The sequence below is a fragment of the Oncorhynchus masou genome, chromosome 6 (genome assembly GCF_036934945.1).
Source record: "Oncorhynchus masou masou isolate Uvic2021 chromosome 6, UVic_Omas_1.1, whole genome shotgun sequence".
In the NCBI taxonomy this organism is placed as follows: domain Eukaryota; kingdom Metazoa; phylum Chordata; class Actinopteri; order Salmoniformes; family Salmonidae; genus Oncorhynchus; species Oncorhynchus masou.
The window spans coordinates 3,263,799-3,285,009 of record NC_088217.1 but is presented as its reverse complement, the minus strand read 5'-3'; the positions used below and the strand labels follow the sequence as shown (position 1 = coordinate 3,285,009).

The 21,211-nt window shown below is 45.2% G+C and overlaps 1 protein-coding gene across 1 annotated transcript in view; it reads left to right on the top strand.

Moving 5' to 3' along the window:
• il10 (interleukin 10) overlaps nt 1–1,175 on the top strand; it is a 10,464-nt gene extending 9,289 nt beyond the window's left edge. The window contains exon 5 of the mRNA XM_064967392.1: nt 1–1,175. This exon is cut by the window's left edge and continues 1,216 nt beyond it. The gene's annotated coding sequence lies outside the window, so the exon portion shown is untranslated.
• The last annotated feature ends 20,036 nt before the right edge of the window (nt 1,176–21,211 follow it).

Sequence of the window (21,211 nt, the reverse complement as noted above, 5' to 3'; positions counted from 1 at the left end):
GCTTCCTTTGTTGAAAACACCCAACATTCTATTCACAAAAAACAATGTAACTTTTAACACAAATCAGGTACTTCGACCACATTCCAACAACGTTGACAATAACTTAGAGGGCTTCCAAGAGAAAAGCACAGAGTGTGCAAAGCTGTCATCAAGGCAAAGGATGGCTACTTTGAAGAATTTCAAATGTAAAATATATTTGTATTTATTTAACAGTTTTTTGGTTACTACATGATTCCGTATGTGTTATTTCATAGTTTTGATGTCTTCACTATTATTCTACAATGTAGAAAATAGTAAAAATAAAGAAAAATCCTTGAATGAGTAGGTGTGTCCAAACTTTTGACGGGTACTGTTGGTGTGCCTAAATATTTGTGATGTTGAGTGTATTTTTGTTTAACCTTCATTTAACCAGGTTAGTCTAGTTGAGATTTAAAAAAATCTATTTTTCAAGAGATTTTAACCAACTGTTGTTTTTTTTTAGCTACAATGTTTTTGTATTTATTTATGATTTTTTAAAAACTTTCTCTGCCCTGCAGTTTTAAAATAAAATATTCTACTTTGGAACCGTTGAAAAAAAAATACTCAGTTCTTCTTTTAAACGTTAAAATGTTTAAAAGCCTTTTAAGTGTAGATGATGAGTTTCACATTCTGTTGTAATGCTGCAGCGACGACACAATAAAGACCTCTTCTCAATCTGATGTTCCATCCTGTGGGTCTTCTTCTTCTCTTGAAATAGCAGAATAGAACATTTTAATGAGATGTCTTTGGGTGTTGGATTCCCAAAGGCATACAGTACAAACTCAACACCCTCCAACCCCTCTTTTTACGCTACTGCTACTCTCTGTTCATCATATATGCAATGTCATCTTTAACCATATCTACATGTACATGCTACCTCAATTAGCCTGACTAGCCGGTGTCTGTATGTAGCCTCAATACTTGTACAGCCTCACTACTGTATATAGCCTCTCTACTGTATATAGCCTCTCTACTGTATATAGCCTCTCTACTGTATATAGCCTGTCTTTTTACTGTTGTTTTATTTCTCTACTTACCGATTGTTCACCTAATACCTTTTTTGCACTGTTGGTTAGAGCCTGTAAGTAAGCATTTCACTGTAAGGTCTACACCTGTTGTATTCAGCGAACGTGACAAATAAACTTTTGATTTGAACTCTGAAACACATATGATTCTTTAGAAATCTGCTAAAACATTAAAATGTAAAGACCATTTCAGTCAGCACATTATTTCACTACTTCAGATACACACTTTTTCTAACACTTACTGACTTGAGGCTTGACACCATGTACTAACCCTAACCATAAGAGCAGATGCTGTCCACACTCTAACCTCAAACATGACCCACATAGAAGACTTACCAGCAGGCAGCACACCTTTACCGGAACGACAACCATTCTGGCCTCACTTTGTTTGAATATACAAAATGAGACAATTGAAAGGAAAACGTGTTGAAACGAAACCTTAGTCTGCATATTTTGTCTGACTGATACGCTTCTACCTGTGGTTTTCATTCGAGGGTGATGCTGATGCATTTCTGCAGAGAGAAAGAGAGAGAGAGAGAGAGAGAGAGAGACACGTGTGTGTGTGTATTCTTGTAGCACACTGAAACTAGTCAGAGATATGTTAAGAGGAAATAGCTGTGCCGCTGTGTGACGCTAATCTTTGAACGTGCATCAAGGCAGCAGTGAAACAGACAGTCAGAATGGAACTTAAACCACCAAGTACTCACGCTCTGCTTAAACCACCAGGCAATTCATGAACGCTATCTAGCTGAGAGCATCACCTGAAGATTAGAAGGCGTTGACTCATCTAGGCTGCAGGGATAGGGTTAGATTAGAAGGTGTTGACTCATATAGTGTACAGGGTTATCTAAGATAGACAAACAGGTGCATTATGAGTGTCTGATTAGGATGTCGTGACCTGTGACAACTCTGCTTGCATCTCATTTAAATCTCCAACGAGAGTCATAAACAGGGTACAGGGTACAGGGTTAAAAGGTGTTGACTAATATAGGGTACAGGGTACAGGGTTAAAAGGTGTTGACTAATACAGGGTACAGGGTTAAAAGGTGTTGACTAATACAGGGTACAGGGTTAAAAGGTGTTGACTAATATAGGGTACAGGGTACAGGGTTAAAAGGTGTTGACTAATACAGGGTACAGGGTTAAAAGGTGTTGACTAATACAGGGTACAGGGTTAAAAGGTGTTGACTAATACAGGGTACAGGGTACAGGGTACAGGGTTAAAAGGTGTTGACTAATACAGGGTACAGGGTTAAAAGGTGGTGACTAATACAGGGTACAGGGTTAAAAGGTGGTGACTAATACAGGGTACAGGGTACAGGGTTAAAAGGTGTTGACTAATACAGGGTACAGGGTACAGGGTTAAAAGGTGTTGACTAATACAGGGTACAGGGTTAAAAGGTGTTGACTAATACAGGGTACAGGGTTAAAAGGTGTTGACTAATCCAGGGTACAGGGTTAAAAGGTGGTGACTAATACAGGGTACAGGGTTAAAAGGTCTTGACTAATACAGGGTACAGGGTACAGGGTTAAAAGGTCTTGACTAATACAGGGTACAGGGTTAAAAGGTGTTGACTAATCCAGGGTACAGGGTACAGGGTTAAAAGGTGGTGACTAATACAGGGTACAGGGTTAAAAGGTGTTGACTAATACAGGGTACAGGGTACAGGGTTAAAAGGTGTTGACTAATACAGGGTACAGGGTACAGGGTTAAAAGGTGTTGACTAATACAGGGTACAGGGTACAGGGTTAAAAGGTGTTGACTAATACAGGGTACAGGGTTAAAAGGTGTTGACTAATACAGGGTACAGGGTTATAAGGTGTTGACTAATACAGGATACAGGGTACAGGGTTAAAAGGTGGTGACTAATACAGGGTACAGGGTTAAAAGGTGGTGACTAATACAGGGTACAGGGTTAAAAGGTGTTGACTAATACAGGGTACAGGGTACAGGGTTAAAAGGTGTTGACTAATACAGGGTACAGGGTACAGGGTTAAAAGGTGTTGACTAATACAGGGTACAGGGTTAAAAGGTGTTGACTAATACAGGGTACAGGGTTAAAAGGTGTTGACTAATACAGGGTACAGGGTTATAAGGTGTTGACTAATACAGGGTACAGGGTTATAAGGTGTTGACTAATACAGGATACAGGGTACAGGGTTAAAAGGTGTTGACTAATACAGGGTACAGGGTACAGGGTTATAAGGTGTTGACTAATACAGGGTACAGGGTTATAAGGTGTTGACTAATACAGGATACAGGGTACAGGGTTAAAAGGTGTTGACTAATACAGGGTACAGGGTACAGGGTACAGGGTTAAAAGGTGTTGACGAATACAGGGTACAGGGTACAGGGTTAAAAGGTGATGACTAATCCAGGGTACAGGGTTAAAAGGTGGTGACTAATACAGGGTACAGAGTTAAAAGGTGGTGACTAATACAGGGTACAGGGTTAAAAGGTGTTGACTAATACAGGGTACAGGGTTAAAAGGTGTTGACTAATACAGGGTACAGGGTTAAAAGGTGGTGACTAATCCAGGGTACAGGGTTAAAAGGTGTTGACTAATCCAGGGTACAGGGTTAAAAGGTGTTGACTAATCCAGGGTACAGGGTACAGGGTTAAAAGGTGTTGACTAATACAGGGTACAGGGTTAAAAGGTGGTGACTAATCCAGGGTACAGGGTTAAAAGGTGTTGACTAATACAGGGTACAGGGTTAAAAGGTGTTGACTAATCCAGGGTACAGGGTTAAAAGGTGTTGACTAATACAGGGTACAGGGTTAAAAGGTGGTGACTAATACAGGGTACAGGGTTAAAAGGTGGTGACTAATACAGGGTACAGGGTTAAAAGGTGGTGACTAATACAGGGTACAGGGTACAGGGTACAGGGTTAAAAGGTGGTGACTAATACAGGGTACAGGGTACAGGGTTAAACGGTGGTGACTAATACAGGGTACAGGGTACAGGGTTAAAAGGTGGTGACTAATACAGGGTACAGGGTTAAAAGGTGGTGACTAATACAGGGTACAGGGTACAGGGTTAAAAGGTGTTGACTAATACAGGGTACAGGGTTAAAAGGTGGTGACTAATACAGGGTACAGGGTACAGGGTTAAAAGGTGTTGACTAATACAGGGTACAGGGTACAGGGTTAAAAGGTGGTGACTAATACAGGGTACAGGGTTAAAAGGTGGTGACTAATACAGGGTACAGGGTTAAAAGGTGGTGACTAATACAGGGTACAGGGTTAAAAGGTGGTGACTAATACAGGGTACAGGGTACAGGGTTAAAAGGTGTTGACTAATACAGGGTACAGGGTTAAAAGGTGGTGACTAATACAGGGTACAGGGTACAGGGTTAAAAGGTGTTGACTAATCCAGGGTACAGGGTTAAAAGGTGTTGACTAATACAGGGTACAGGGTTAAAAGGTGGTGACTAATACAGGGCACAGGGTACAGGGTTAAAAGGTGTTGACTAATACAGGGTACAGGGTTAAAAGGTGGTGACTAATACAGGGTACAGGGTACAGGGTTAAACGGTGGTGACTAATACAGGGTACAGGGTACAGGGTTAAAGGGTGGTGACTAATACAGGGTACAGGGTTAAAAGGTGGTGACTAATACAGGGTACAGGGTACAGGGTTAAATGGTGGTGACTAATACAGGGTACAGGGTACAGGGTTAAACGGTGGTGACTAATACAGGGTACAGGGTTAAAAGGTGGTGACTAATACAGGGTACAGGGTTAAAAGGTGGTGACTAATACAGGGTACAGGGTTAAAAGGTGGTGACTAATACAGGGTACAGGGTACAGGGTTAAAAGGTGTTGACTAATACAGGGTACAGGGTTAAAAGGTGGTGACTAATACAGGGTACAGGGTACAGGGTTAAAAGGTGTTGACTAATCCAGGGTACAGGGTACAGGGTTAAAAGGTGTTGACTAATCCAGGGTACAGGGTTAAAAGGTGTTGACTAATCCAGGGTACAGGGTTAAAAGGTGTTGACTAATCCAGGGTACAGGGTACAGGGTTAAAAGGTGTTGACTAATACAGGGTACAGGGTTAAAAGGTGGTGACTAATCCAGGGTACAGGGTACAGGGTTAAAAGGTGTTGACTAATACAGGGTACAGGGTACAGGGTTAAAAGGTGTTGACTAATACAGGGTACAGGGTTAAAAGGTGTTGACTAATACAGGGTACAGGGTTAAAAGGTGTTGACTAATCCAGGGTACAGGGTTAAAAGGTGTTGACTAATCCAGGGTACAGGGTTAAAAGGTGTTGACTAATCCAGGGTACAGGTTTAAAAGGTGTTGACTAATACAGGGTACAGGGTTAAAAGGTGTTGATTAATCCAGGGTACAGGGTTAAAAGGTGCTGACTAATACAGGGTACAGGGTACAGGGTTAAAAAGTGATGACTAATCCAGGGTACAGGGTTAAAAGTTGGTGACTAATCCAGGGTACAGGGTTAAAAGTTGGTGACTAATCCAGGGTACAGGGTTAAAAGTTGGTGACTAATCCAGGGTACAGGGTTAAAAGGTGTTGACTAATCCAGGGTACAGGGTACAGGGTTAAAAGGTGTTGATTAATCCAGGGTACAGGGTTAAAAGATGTTGACTAATCCAGGGTACAGGGTACAGGGTTAAAAGGTGTTGACTAATCCAGGGTACAGGTACAGGGTTAAAAGGTGTTGATTAATCCAGGGTACAGGGTTAAAAGGTGTTGACTAATCCAGGGTACAGGTACAGGGTTAAAAGGTGGTGACTAATCCAGGGTACAGGGTTAAAAGGTGGTGACTAATCCAGGGTACAGGGTTAACAGGTGATGACTAATCCAGGGTACAGGGTTAAAAGGTGGTGACTAATCCAGGGTACAGGGTACAGGGTTAAAAGGTGTTGACGAATACAGGGTACAGGGTACAGGGTTAAAAGGTGATGACTAATCCAGGGTACAGGGTTAAAAGGTGGTGACTAATACAGGGTACAGAGTTAAAAGGTGGTGACTAATACAGGGTACAGGGTTAAAAGGTGTTGACTAATACAGGGTACAGGGTTAAAAGGTGTTGACTAATACAGGGTACAGGGTTAAAAGGTGGTGACTAATCCAGGGTACAGGGTTAAAAGGTGTTGACTAATCCAGGGTACAGGGTTAAAAGGTGTTGACTAATCCAGGGTACAGGGTACAGGGTTAAAAGGTGTTGACTAATACAGGGTACAGGGTTAAAAGGTGGTGACTAATCCAGGGTACAGGGTTAAAAGGTGTTGACTAATACAGGGTACAGGGTTAAAAGGTGTTGACTAATCCAGGGTACAGGGTTAAAAGGTGGTGACTAATACAGGGTACAGGGTTAAAAGGTGGTGACTAATACAGGGTACAGGGTTAAAAGGTGGTGACTAATACAGGGTACAGGGTACAGGGTACAGGGTTAAAAGGTGGTGACTAATACAGGGTACAGGGTACAGGGTTAAACGGTGGTGACTAATACAGGGTACAGGGTTAAAAGGTGGTGACTAATACAGGGTACAGGGTTAAAAGGTGGTGACTAATACAGGGTACAGGGTACAGGGTTAAAAGGTGTTGACTAATACAGGGTACAGGGTTAAAAGGTGGTGACTAATACAGGGTACAGGGTACAGGGTTAAAAGGTGTTGACTAATACAGGGTACAGGGTACAGGGTTAAAAGGTGGTGACTAATACAGGGTACAGGGTTAAAAGGTGGTGACTAATACAGGGTACAGGGTTAAAAGGTGGTGACTAATACAGGGTACAGGGTTAAAAGGTGGTGACTAATACAGGGTACAGGGTACAGGGTTAAAAGGTGTTGACTAATACAGGGTACAGGGTTAAAAGGTGGTGACTAATACAGGGTACAGGGTACAGGGTTAAAAGGTGTTGACTAATCCAGGGTACAGGGTTAAAAGGTGTTGACTAATACAGGGTACAGGGTTAAAAGGTGGTGACTAATACAGGGCACAGGGTACAGGGTTAAAAGGTGTTGACTAATACAGGGTACAGGGTTAAAAGGTGGTGACTAATACAGGGTACAGGGTACAGGGTTAAACGGTGGTGACTAATACAGGGTACAGGGTACAGGGTTAAAGGGTGGTGACTAATACAGGGTACAGGGTTAAAAGGTGGTGACTAATACAGGGTACAGGGTACAGGGTTAAATGGTGGTGACTAATACAGGGTACAGGGTACAGGGTTAAACGGTGGTGACTAATACAGGGTACAGGGTTAAAAGGTGGTGACTAATACAGGGTACAGGGTTAAAAGGTGGTGACTAATACAGGGTACAGGGTTAAAAGGTGGTGACTAATACAGGGTACAGGGTACAGGGTTAAAAGGTGTTGACTAATACAGGGTACAGGGTTAAAAGGTGGTGACTAATACAGGGTACAGGGTACAGGGTTAAAAGGTGTTGACTAATCCAGGGTACAGGGTACAGGGTTAAAAGGTGTTGACTAATCCAGGGTACAGGGTTAAAAGGTGTTGACTAATCCAGGGTACAGGGTTAAAAGGTGTTGACTAATCCAGGGTACAGGGTACAGGGTTAAAAGGTGTTGACTAATACAGGGTACAGGGTTAAAAGGTGGTGACTAATCCAGGGTACAGGGTACAGGGTTAAAAGGTGTTGACTAATACAGGGTACAGGGTACAGGGTTAAAAGGTGTTGACTAATACAGGGTACAGGGTTAAAAGGTGTTGACTAATACAGGGTACAGGGTTAAAAGGTGTTGACTAATCCAGGGTACAGGGTTAAAAGGTGTTGACTAATCCAGGGTACAGGGTTAAAAGGTGTTGACTAATCCAGGGTACAGGTTTAAAAGGTGTTGACTAATACAGGGTACAGGGTTAAAAGGTGTTGATTAATCCAGGGTACAGGGTTAAAAGGTGCTGACTAATACAGGGTACAGGGTACAGGGTTAAAAAGTGATGACTAATCCAGGGTACAGGGTTAAAAGTTGGTGACTAATCCAGGGTACAGGGTTAAAAGTTGGTGACTAATCCAGGGTACAGGGTTAAAAGTTGGTGACTAATCCAGGGTACAGGGTTAAAAGGTGTTGACTAATCCAGGGTACAGGGTACAGGGTTAAAAGGTGTTGATTAATCCAGGGTACAGGGTTAAAAGGTGTTGACTAATCCAGGGTACAGGGTACAGGGTTAAAAGGTGTTGACTAATCCAGGGTACAGGTACAGGGTTAAAAGGTGTTGATTAATCCAGGGTACAGGGTTAAAAGGTGTTGACTAATCCAGGGTACAGGTACAGGGTTAAAAGGTGGTGACTAATCCAGGGTACAGGGTTAAAAGGTGGTGACTAATCCAGGGTACAGGGTTAACAGGTGATGACTAATCCAGGGTACAGGGTTAAAAGGTGGTGACTAATCCAGGGTACAGGGTACAGGGTTAAAATGCGTTGACTAATCCAGGGTACAGGGTACAGGGTTAAAAGGTGGTGACTAATCCAGGGTACAGGGTTAAAAGGTGGTGACTAATCCAGGGTACAGGGTACAGGGTTAAAGGGTGGTGACTAATACAGGGTACAGGGTTAAAAGGTGGTGACTAATCCAGGGTACAGGGTACAGGGTTAAAAGGTGGTGACTAATCCAGGGTACAGGGTTAAAAGGTGGTGACTAATCCAGGGTACAGGGTTAAAATGTGTTGACTAATCCAGGGTACAGGGTACAGGGTTAAAAGGTGTTGACTAATCCAGGGTACAGGGTTAAAAGGTGGTGACTAATACAGGGTACAGGGTTAAAAGGTGTTGACTAATCCAGGGTACAGGGTACAGGGTTAAAAGGTGGTGACTAATCCAGGGTACAGGGTACAGTGTTAAAATGTGTTGACTAATCCAGGGTACAGGGTTAAAAGGTGTTGACTAATAAAGGGTACAGGGTTAAAAGGTGGTGACTAATCCAGGGTACAGGGTACAGGGTTAAAAGTTGGTGACTAATCCAGGGTACAGGGTTAAAAGGTGGTGACTAATCCAGGGTACAGGGTTAAAATGTGTTGACTAATCCAGGGTACAGGGTACAGGGTTAAAAGGTGGTGACTAATCCAGGGTACAGGGTTAAAAGGTGTTGACTAATCCAGGGTACAGAGTACAGGGTTAAAAGGTGGTGACTAATCCAGGGTACAGGGTACAGGGTTAAAATGTGTTGACTAATCCAGGGTACAGGGTTAAAAGGTGTTGACTAATCCAGGGTACAGGGTACAGGGTTAAAATGTGTTGACTAATCCAGGGTACAGGGTTAAAAGGTGTTGACTAATAAAGGGTACAGGGTTAAAAGGTGTTGACTAATCCAGGGTACAGGGTACAGGGTTAAAAGGTGTTGACTAATAAAGGGTACAGGGTTAAAAGTTGGTGACTAATCCAGGGTACAGGGTACAGGGTTAAAAGTTCGTGACTAATCCAGGGTACAGGGTTTGTATCAGCGTGCTGGTCTGCATGGTTGTCAGGAGAAATGCATCTGCATCCCAAATGGCACCCTAAATGCACTATGGATCCTGGTCTAAAGTAGTGCACTATATAGGGTGTCATTTGGGACATAGCCTGTAAATGAGCTTTTCCAAAACGTGGTCCTCACACTACACAGTTGATTCAAATAATCAACTAATCATCGAGCTTTGATCATTTGAATCAGCTGTGTCGTGTGTGTGTGTGTGTGTGTTTGTGTGTGTGGGGGGGGGGGACCAAAACGGGCACCGCTTGGAGTCCCGAGGACCGCTTGGAGTCCCGAGGACCGCTGTTTTCGGAAACCCTGTAGTAACTGTAAAGAGCTGTTCTCTGTCATGGCAAAAACACCCTGATTAACAGCTATAGGTTTAAACTACCAGGTGCTGTGTCATTGGCAAATCCTATCTTTAGACAATATAAACATGCCAAAATCTTCAATGTAGTACAGTGAGATTTAGGTTAAAATTGCCTTATTTCACTTCATATCGAACTTTACCTTGAATAATTGAATCAAACTGCAGTGATGATGAATGATGGAGGGGGTGGGGGGTGTGTGTTTCCGTTTTACGAGGCGCCAGACCTTCCTCTCTTCAGACTGGCACCTTCATGACTGTCTGTCTGTCTGTCTGTCTGTCTGTCTGTCTGTCTGTCTGTCAGAAAACTGACTAACATTCGTCTGTCTGTGTCATGTCAATAGGGACATACAGTGGGGCAAAAAAGTATTTAGTCAGCCACCAATTGTGCAAGTTCTCCCACTTAAAAAGATGAGAGAGGCCTGTAATTTTCATCATAGGTACACTTCAACTATGACAGACAAAATGAGAAAAAAAATCACATTGTAGGATTTTTAATGAATTTCTTTGCAAATTATGGTGGAAAATACTTTTTTGCCCCACTGTACGACTGACTTAGTTTCTGGTCCACTGTACGACTGACTTAGTTTCTGGTCCACTGTACGACTGACTTAGTTTCTGGTCCACTGTACGACTGACTTAGTGTCTGGTCCACTGTACGACTGACTTAGTTTCTGGTCCACTGTATGACTGACTTAGTTTCTGGTCCACTGTACGATCGACTTAGTTTCTGGTCCACTGTACGACTGACTTAGTTTCTGGTCCACTGTACGACTGACTTAGTTTCTGGTCCATTGTATGACTGACTTAGTTTCTGGTCCACTGTACGACTGACTTAGTTTCTGGGCCACTGTACGACTGACTTAGTTTCTGGTCCACTGTACGACTGACTTAGTTTCTGGTCCACTGTACGACTGACTTAGTTTCTGGTCCACTGTATGACTGACTTAGTTACTGGTCCACTGTATGACTGACTTAGTTTCTGGTCCACTGTATGACTGACTTAGTTTCTGGTCCACTGTATGACTGACTTCGTTTCTGGTCCACTGTATGACTGACTTAGTTTCTGGTCCACTGTATGACTGACTTAGTTTCTGGTCCACTGTATGACTGACTTAGTTTCTGGTCCACTGTATGACTGACTTCGTTTCTGGTCCACTGTACGACTGACTTAGTTTCTGGTCCACTGTACGACTGACTTAGTTTCTGGTCCACTGTATGACTGACTTAGTTTCTGGTCCACTGTATGACTGACTTAGTTTCTGGTCCACTGTATGACTGACTTAGTTTCTGGTCCACTGTATGACTGACTTAGTTTCTGGTCCACTGTATGACTGACTTAGTTTCTGGTCCACTGTATGACTGACTTAGTTTCTGGTCCACTGTACGACTAACTTAGTTTCTGGTCCACTGTATGACTGACTTAGTTTCTGGTCCACTGTATGACTGACTTAGTTTCTGGTCCACTGTATGACTGACTTAGTTTCTGGTCCACTGTATGACTGACTTCGTTTCTGGTCCACTGTACGACTGACTTAGTTTCTGGTCCACTGTACGACTGACTTAGTTTCTGGTCCACTGTATGACTGACTTAGTTTCTGGTCCACTGTATGACTGACTTAGTTTCTGGTCCACTGTACGACTAACTTAGTTTCTGGTCCACTGTACGACTGACTTAGTTTCTGGTCGGGGAAATGATGCAGACATTATATATAAAACCACACCAACACACCAAACCCAGGTTAGCGTTTTAACCATTGGGATGCGAATTCAACCTTATTGTTCCTTTCCGGAATTCTGTTTTAAAAATGCAGATTGTTCACAGGAGGCGGTAATACATTAATAATATAAGATAAATTACAGGATGTTAAACATAACAAATCAAATACAGTACAAATAGAATTGCATATTTTTTTCTTCTAAAAATAATAATTAAAACAAATTTGCAGGACATAGAATATCACACAATATGGTAATATAATAATACTATATAATATATATATATAATGACATAATAAACATGATTATGATGTAGTACACAAAAAACGGGAAAACCGTGTTTGGCTTGCGAACTTTCAAAAGGCTGAAGAGCCCCATGGTGGTGGTGGTGGGGTTATGGTGTGGGGCAGGCATAAGTTACGGACAAACAAACACAATTGCATTTTATCAATGGCGATTTTAATGCACAGAGACGAGATCCCGAAGCCCATGTTTTTTGAAAGGTATCTGTGACCAACAGATGCATACCTGTATTCCCAGCCATGTTTAAATACATAGATTAGAGCCTTAATGAATGTATTTTCTTATATGTAAATTGTAACTCAGTAAAAAAAAAATCTATGAAATTGTTGCATGTTACAGTTATATTGTCGTTCAGTTTATAAAAGCTCTGGAGAGTCCCTTTAATGTGAAGGTTAAAATAACGAAGACAGTCAGTATGTTTCTTGAAGAGTCAACAGAGGCGAGAGATTGATCTTCATCACCATAACAACAGCTGAGAAAAGGTGCCAACCTAAAATATGTCGCTGTAGGCTTTCAGTTTCCATGTTTATGTTGTTTTTTTAACATCACTTGACGTCAACAGGGGCAACACTAAAAACCATGGAAAGTGTTGCAACTGCAAAGAGTTGTACTTTCAGTGTGTTTTGTTTCAGAATCCGTTTTGAGAAACACACCACAGGTTGTTCCACTGATATACACAGTACTCTGTCTTAGTCAGAGTAGTCTACTCTGTTTTCTAGGAATTCAGTTGACGAGGTCCACAATGTGTGTATCAGCTACAGCTGAAGTGTGAACAATGAACGTCGTGTTTAAAAAAACAACAACACTCAAATTTGATGATAAACATAAAACGGCGTGATCAGTGTGTTTCTCTGTGTGTTTCTCTGTGTGTGTTTCTCTATGTGTGTGTGTGTGTATGTGTTTCTCTATGTGTGTGTGTTTCTCTGTGTGTGCATTTCTCTATGTGTGTGTGTGTTTCTCTATGTGTGTGTTTCTCTGTGTGTGTTTCTGTGTGTGTGTGTGTGTGTGTTTCTCTGTGTGTGTTTCTCTCTATGTGTGTGTTTCTCAACTTCAACAACTTCAATTAGAACTGACATGTGAAGCGAGAGGTTAAAGGCCTGGAGAATAAACCCTCCTCCTCACAGCTGCCCATGTCCCTTAATGTTGATGATGTGGTTGTTACTGACTAGAAGCACATGGCTGAGCTTTTTAATCACCACTTCATTAAGTCAGGATTCCTATTTGACTCAGCCACGCCTCCTTGCCCGTCCAACATTTCCTCATCTCCCACCCCTTCTAATGCGACTATCCCTGATGCTCCTCCCTCTATTCCCCCTGTCCCGCTACAAAGTTTCTCTCTGCAGATGGTCACCGAGTCCGAGGTGCTAAAGGAGCTCCTTAAACTTGACCCCCAAAAAACTTCTGTGTCAGATGGTTTAGACCCTTTCTTCTTTAAGGTTGCTGCCTCTATCATCGCCTAGCCTATCTCTGACCTTTTTAACCTGGAGAGGTTCCCATTGCTTGGAAGGCAGCCACGGTTTGTCCATTACTTAAAGGGGGAGATCAAGCAGATCCTAACTGTTTTAGGCCTATTTATATTTTGCCCTGTTTATCAAAAGTGTTGGAAAAACTTAGCAATAATCAACTGACTGGCTTTCTTGATGTCTATAGTGTTCGCTCTGATATGTCTATAGTATTCTCTCTGGTATGTCTATAGTATTCTCTCTGATATGTCTATAGTATTCTCTCTGGTATGCAACATGGTTTCCGCTCAGGTAATGGATGTGCCACTCCTCAATGATGTCACCATTGCCCTTGATTCTAAGCAATGTTGTGCTGCTATTTTTATTGACTTGGCCAAAGCATTTGATACGGTTGATCATTCTGTTCTTGTGGGCCGGCTAAGGAGTATTGGTGTCTCTGAGGGTCTTTGGCCTGGTTTGTTAACTACCTCTTTCAAAGAACATCTGCTGTCTCAGCCACTGCCTGTCAGCAAGGAAGTACCCCAAGGCTCAATCCTAGGCCCCACGCTCTTCTCAAATTACGTCAACAACATAGCTCAGGCAGTAGAAAGCTCTCTCATCCATTTATATGTAGATGATACAGTCAGCTGGCCCCTCCCCGGATTTTGTGTTAAACGCTCTACAACAAAGCTTTCTTAGTGTCCAACAAGCTTTCTCTGCCCTAAACTTTGTTCTGAAAACCTCCAAAACAAAGGTAATGTGGTTTGGTAAGAAGAATGCCCCTCTCCCCACAGGTGTGATTATTACCTCTGAGGGTTTAGAGCTTGAGGTAGTCACCTCACACGAGTACTTGGGAGTATGGCAGGACGGTGCACTGTCCTTCTCTCAGCACACATCAAAGCTGCAGGCTAAAGTTAAATCTAGACTTGGTTTCCTCTATCGTAATCGCTCCTCTTTCACCCTAGCTGCCAGACTAACCCTGATTCAGATGACCATCCTACCCATGCTAGATTACGGAGACATAATTTATTGATCGGCAGGTAAGGGTGCTCTCGAGCGGCTAGATATATTTTTTACCATTCGGCCATCAGATTTGCCACCAATGCTCCTTATAGGACACATCACTGCACTCTATACTCCTCTGTAAACGGGTCATCTCTGTATACCGGTCGCAAGACCCACTGGTTGATGCTTATTTATAAAATCCTCTTAGGTCTCACTCCACCCTATCTGAGATATCTACTGCAGCCCTCATCCTCCACATACAACACCCGTTCTGCCAGTCACATTCTGTTAAATGTCCCCAAAGCACACACATCTCTGGGTCATTCGTGTTTTCAGTTCGCTGCAGCTAGCGACTGGAACGAGCTGCAACTAACACTCAAACTGGACAGTTTTATCTCAGTCTCTTCATTCAAAGACTCAATCATGGACACTCTTACTGACAGTTGTGGCTGCTTTGTGTGATGTATTGTTGTCGCTACCTTCTTGCTCTTTGTGCTGTTGTCTGTGCCCAATAATGTTTGTACCATGTTTTGTGCTGCTACCATGTTGTGTTTCTACCATGCTGTGTTGTCATGTGCTGCTGCCATGTTGTGCTGCTACCATGTTGTGCTGCTGCCATGTTGTGCTGCTGCCATGTTGTGCTGCTGCCATGTTGTGCTGCTACCATGTTGTGTTGCTACCATGTTGTGCTGCTGCCATGTTGTGCTGCTGCCATGTTGTGCTGCTGCCATGTTGTGTTGCTACCATGTTGTGTTGCTGCCATGTTGTGCTGCTGCCATGTTGTGTTGCTACCATGTTGTGCTGCTGCCATGTTGTGTTGCTGCCATGTTGTGTTGCTACCATGTTGTGTTGCTACCATGTTGTGTTGCTGCCATGTTGTGCTGCTGCCATGTTGTGTTGCTACCATGTTGTGCTGCTGCCATGTTGTGCTGCTACCATGTTGTGCTGCTGCCATGTTGTGCTGCTGCCATGTTGTGCTGCTGCCATGTTGTGCTGCTACCATGTTGTGTTGCTACCATGTTGTGCTGCTGCCATGTTGTGCTGCTGCCATGTTGTGTTGCTACCATGTTGTGCTGCTGCCATGTTGTGCTGCTGCCATGTTGTGCTGCTGCCATGTTGTGTTGCAACCATGTTGGTCTCTCTTTACGTCGGTCCCCGCAGGAGGCCTTTTGCCTTTTGGTAGGTCGTCATTGTAAATAAGAATTTGTTCTTAACTGACTTTAAAAAGTAGTGGATTTAGCTATTTCAGCCACACCCGTTGCTGACAGGTGTATAAAATCGAGCGCACAGCCATGCAATCTCTGTAGATAAACATTGGCAGTAGAATTGGCTTTACTGAAGAGCTCAGTGACTTAACGTGGCACTGTCATAGGATGCCACCATTCCAACAAGTCAGTTCGTCAGATTTCTGCCCTGCTAGAGCTGCCCCAGTCAACTGTCAAGTGCTGTTATTGTTTAGTGGAAATGTCTAGGAGCTGCAAAGTGGTAGGCCACACAAGCTCACAGAATGGGACCGCCGAGTGCTGAAGCGCGTAAAAATTGTCCATCCTCGGTTGCGACACTCACTACTGAGTTCCCAACTTCATCTGGAAGCAACATCAGCACAAGAACTGTTCGTCGGGAGCTTCATGAAATGGGTTTCCATGGCCGAGCATCCACACACAAGTCTAAGATCACCATGCGCAATTCCAAGCGTCTGCTGGAGTGGTGTAAAACACGCCGCCATTGGACTCTGGAGCAGTGGAAACATGTTCTCTGGAGTGATGAATCACGCTTCACCATCTGGCAGTCCAACAGACAAATCTAGGTCTGGTGGATGCCAGGAGAACACTACCTGCCCAAATGCATAGTGCCATCTGTAAAGTTTGGTGGAGGTGGAATAATGGTCTTTAGGCTACGCCCCTTAGTTCCAGTGAAGAGAAATCTTAATGCTACAGCATACAATGGCTTTCTAGACGATTCTGTGCTTCCAAATTTGGGGCAACAGTTTGGGGAAGGCCCCTTTCCTGTTTCAGCATGACAATGCCCCCGTGCACAAAGACAGGTCCATACAGAAATGGTATGTTGAGATCGGTGTGGAAGAACTTGACTGGCCTACACAGAGCCCTGACCTCATGGAAAACCTTTGCGATGAATTGGAATGCCTAAACGCCCAACATCAGTCCTCAGTCCTCTTGTGGCTGGATGGACGCAAGTCCCCGCAACAATGTTCCAACAACTAGTGGAAAGCCTTCCCAGAAGAGTGGAGGCTGTTATAGCAGCAATGTTCCAACATCTAGTGGAAAGCCTTCCCAGAAGAGTGGAGGCTGTTATAGCAGCAATGTTCCAACATCTAGTGGAAAGCCTTCCCAGAAGAGTGGAGGCTGTTATAGCAGCAATGTTCCAACATCTAGTGGAAAGCCTTCCCCAGAAGAGTGGAGGCTGTTATAGCAGCAATGTTCCAACGTCTAGTGGAAAGCCTTCCCAGAAGAGTGGAGGCTGTTATAGCAACAATGTTCCAACATCTAGTGGAAAGCCTTCCCAGAAGAGTGGAGGCTGTTATAGCAGCAATGTTCCAACATCTAGTGGAAAGCCTTCCCAGAAGAGTGGAGGCTGTTATAACAGCAATGTTCCAACATCTAGTGGAAAGCCTTCCCAGAAGAGTGGAGGCTGTTATAGCAGCAATGTTCCAACGTCTAGTGGAAAGCCTTCCCAGAAGAGTGGAGGCTGTTATAGCAGCAATATTTTAAAATATAGTGGAAAGCCTTCCCAGAAGAGTGGAGGCTGTTATGGCAGCAATGTTCCATCATCTAGTGGAAAGCCTTCCCAGAAGAGTGGAGGCTGTTATAGCAGCAATGTTCCAACATCTAGTGGAAAGCCTTCCCAGAAGAGTGGAGGCTGTTATAGCAGCAATATTCCAACATCTAGTGGAAAGTAGTAAGCAACACCCTAGACAGTAAGCAACACCCTAGACGGTAAGCAACACCCTAGACGGTAAGCAACACCCTAGACGGTAAGCAACACCCTAGTCGGTAAGCAACACCCTAGACGGTAAGCAACACCCTAGACGGTAAGCAACACCCTAGACGGTAAGCAACACCCTAGACGGTAAGCAACACCCTAGACGGTAAGCAACAGCCTAGACGGTAAGCAACACCCTAGACGGTAAGCAACACCCTAGTCAGTAAGCAACACCCTAGTCAGTAAGCAACACCCTAGACCGTAAGCAACACCCTAGACCGTAAGCAACACCCTAGACAGTAAGCAACACCCTAGACAGTAAGCAACACCCTAGACGGTAAGCAACACCCTAGACGGTAAGCAACACCCTAGACGGTAAGCAACACCCTAGACGGTAAGCAACACCCTAGACGGTAAGCAACACCCTAGACGGTAAGCAACACCCTAGACGGTAAGCAACACCCTAGTCGGTAAGCAACACCCTAGACAGTAAGCAACACCCTAGACGGTAAGCAACACCCTTGACGGTAAGCAACACCCTAGATGGTAAGCAACACCCTAGACGGTAAGCAACACCCTAGACGGTAAGCAACACCCTAGACGGTAAGCAACACCCTAGACAGTAAGCAACACCCTAGATGGTAAGCAACACCCTAGACGGTAAGCAACACCCTAGACAGTAAGCAACACCCTTGACGGTAAGCAACACCCTAGACGGTAAGCAACACCCTAGACGGTAAGCAACACCCTAGACGGTAAGCAACACCCTAGACAGTAAGCAACACCCAAGTCAGTAAGCAACACCCTAGTCAGTAAGCAACACCCTAGTCAGTAAGCAACACCCTAGACAGTAAGCAACACCCTAGACAGTAAGCAACACCCTAGACAGTAAGCAACACCCTAGACAGTAAGCAACACCCTAGTCAGTAAGCAACACCCTAGACAGTAAGCAACACCCTAGACAGTAAGCAACACGCTGTGAGGTGAAGGTCGGGAGGATTTCCTCTCAGTGGCTGTCAGAGAGAGACAGAAATACCCTCAGTAACGTTGGTTAGGGTCAGCGGGCTGTGTTTCAGTAAGAGCAGGCTCGGGTTAGAAGGGAAGGGTCAGGGGTCAGGACGGGGTCTTTGTTTCTCACTGTCTGGTTCTAGGTTGTACTATACCCACACCTCCAACATGCTACATTAGATGTGCAGTATGTCAATGTGCTAAACACACAGAGGTGATTAGCTAGCTGTCGCCACATCAAAGCTAGATGACACGCTCCCACCCCAGCCTTGCTACACTCTCAGGATGGGCGTGTGTGAGAACGGCCCCCAAAACATTTGCCCCATTCCACTTACAATGTGTTCAGCAGCAGTGATTAGGAACAGGGTTCGGGCCTGCGTTTCATTGTCTGGTTCAAGGGCTCTCCTCTGACACCATTCTCACACCTCCAACATGGTTCACACACACACACACACACACACACACACACACACACACACACACACACACACACACACACACACACACACACAAGTTAGACATTGGATTAAACAAAGCACCGTGTGTATTCAGCGCATTGGGAGGCAGGTAGCCTAGTGGTTAGAGTGTAGTGGTCGCAGGTATCCTAGTGGTTAGAGTGTAGAGGTGGCAGGGTAGCCTAGTGGTTAGAGTGTAGAGGTGGCAGGGTAGCCTAGTGGTTAGAGTGTAGAGGTGGCAGGGTAGCCTAGTGGTTAGAGTGTAGGGGTGGCAGGTAGCCTAGTGGTTAGAGTGTAGAGGTGGCAGGGTAGCCTAGTGGTTAGAGTGTAGAGGTGGCAGGGTAGCCTAGTGGTTAGAGTGTAGAGGTGGCAGGGTAGCCTAGTGGTTAGAGTGTAGAGGTGGCAGGGTAGCCTAGTGGTTAGAGTGTAGAGGTGGCAGGGTAGCCTAGTGGTTAGAGTGTAGAGGTGGCAGGGTAGCCTAGTGGTTAGAGTGTAGAGGTGGCAGGGTAGCCTAGTGGTTAGAGTGTAGAGGTGGCAGGGTAGCCTAGTGGTTAGAGTGTAGAGGTGGCAGGGTAGCCTAGTGGTTAGAGTGTAGAGGTGGCAGGGTAGCCTAGTGGTTAGAGTGTAGAGGCGGCAGGGTAGCCTAGTGGTTAGAGTGTAGAGGTGGCAGGGTAGCCTAGTGGTTAGAGTGTAGAGGTGGCAGGGTAGCCTAGTGGTTAGAGTGTAGAGGTGGCAGGGTAGCCTAGTGGTTAGAGTGTAGAGGTGGCAGGGTAGCCTAGTGGTTAGAGTGTAGAGGTGGCAGGGTAGCCTAGTGGTTAGAGTGTAGAGGTGGCAGGGTAGCCTAGTGGTTAGAGTGTAGAGGTGGCAGGGTAGCCTAGTGGTTAGAGTGTAGAGGTGGCAGGGTAGCCTAGTGGTTAGAGTGTAGAGGTGGCAGGTAGCCTAGTGGTTAGAGTGTAGAGGTGGCAGGGTAGCCTAGTGGTTAGAGTGTAGAGGTGGCAGGGTAGCCTAGTGGTTAGAGTGTAGAGGTGGCAGGGTAGCCTAGTGGTTAGAGTGTAGAGGTGGCAGGGTAGCCTAGTGGTTAGAGTGTAGAGGTGGCAGGGTAGCCTAGTGGTTAGAGTGTAGAGGTGGCAGGTAGCCTAGTGGTTAGAGTGTAGAGGTGGCAGGGTAGCCTAGTGGTTAGAGTGTAGAGGTGGCAGGGTAGCCTAGTGGTTAGAGTGTAGAGGTGGCAGGGTAGCCTAGTGGTTAGAGTGTAGAGGTGGCAGGGTAGCCTAGTGGTTAGAGTGTAGAGGTGGCAGGGTAGCCTAGTGGTTAGAGTGTAGAGGTGGCAGGGTAGCCTAGTGGTTAGAGTGTAGAGGTGGCAGGGTAGCCTAGTGGTTAGAGTGTAGAGGTGGCAGGGTAGCCTAGTGGTTAGAGTGTAGAGGTGGCAGGGTAGTCTAGTGGTTAGAGTGTAGAGGAGGCAGGGTAGCCTAGTGGTTAGAGTGTAGAGGAGGCAGGGTAGCCTAGTGGTTAGAGTGTAGAGGTGGCAGGGTAGCCTAGTGGTTAGAGTGTAGAGGAGGCAGGGTAGCCTAGTGGTTAGAGTGTAGAGGAGGCAGGTAGCCTAGTGGTTAGAGTGTGGGGGTGGCAGGGTAGCCTAGTGGTTAGAGTGTAGAGGAGGCAGGGTAGCCTAGTGGTTAGAGTGTAGAGGTGGCAGGGTAGCCTAGTGGTTAGAGTGTAGAGGAGGCAGGGTAGCCTAGTGGTTAGAGTGTAGAGGAGGCAGGTAGCCTAGTGGTTAGAGTGTGGGGGTGGCAGGGTAGCCTAGTGGTTAGAGTGTAGAGGAGGCAGGGTAGCCTAGTGGTTAGAGTGTAGAGGAGGCAGGGTAGCCTAGTGGTTAGAGTGTAGAGGAGGCAGGTAGCCTAGTGGTTAGAGTGTAGAGGTGGCAGGGTAGCCTAGTGGTTAGAGTGTAGAGGTGGCAGGTAGCCTAGTGGTTAGAGTGTAGAGGAGGCAGGTAGCCTAGTGGTTAGAGTGTAGAGGAGGCAGGTAGCCTAGTGGTTAGAGAGTAGAGGAGGCAGGGTAGCCTAGTGGTTAGAGTGTAGAGGTGGCAGGGTAGCCTAGTGGTTAGAGTGTAGAGGCGGCAGGGTAGCCTAGTGGTTAGAGTGTTGTGGTGGCAGGTAGCCTAGTGGTTAGAGTGTAGAGGAGGCAGGTAGCCTAGTGGTTAGAGTGTAGGGGCGGCAGGTAGCCTAGTGGTTAGAGTGTAGAGGAGGCAGGGTAGCCTAGTGGTTAGAGTGTAGAGGTGGCAGGTAGCCTAGTGGTTAGAGTGTAGAGGAGGCAGGTAGCCTAGTGGTTAGAGTGTAGAGGAGGCAGGTAGCCTAGTGGTTAGAGTGTAGAGGAGGCAGGTAGCCTAGTGGTTAGAGTGTAGAGGACGCAGGTAGCCTAGTGGTTAGAGTGTAGGGGCGGCAGGTAGCCTAGTGGTTAGAGTGTAGAGGAGGCAGGGTAGCCTAGTGGTTAGAGTGT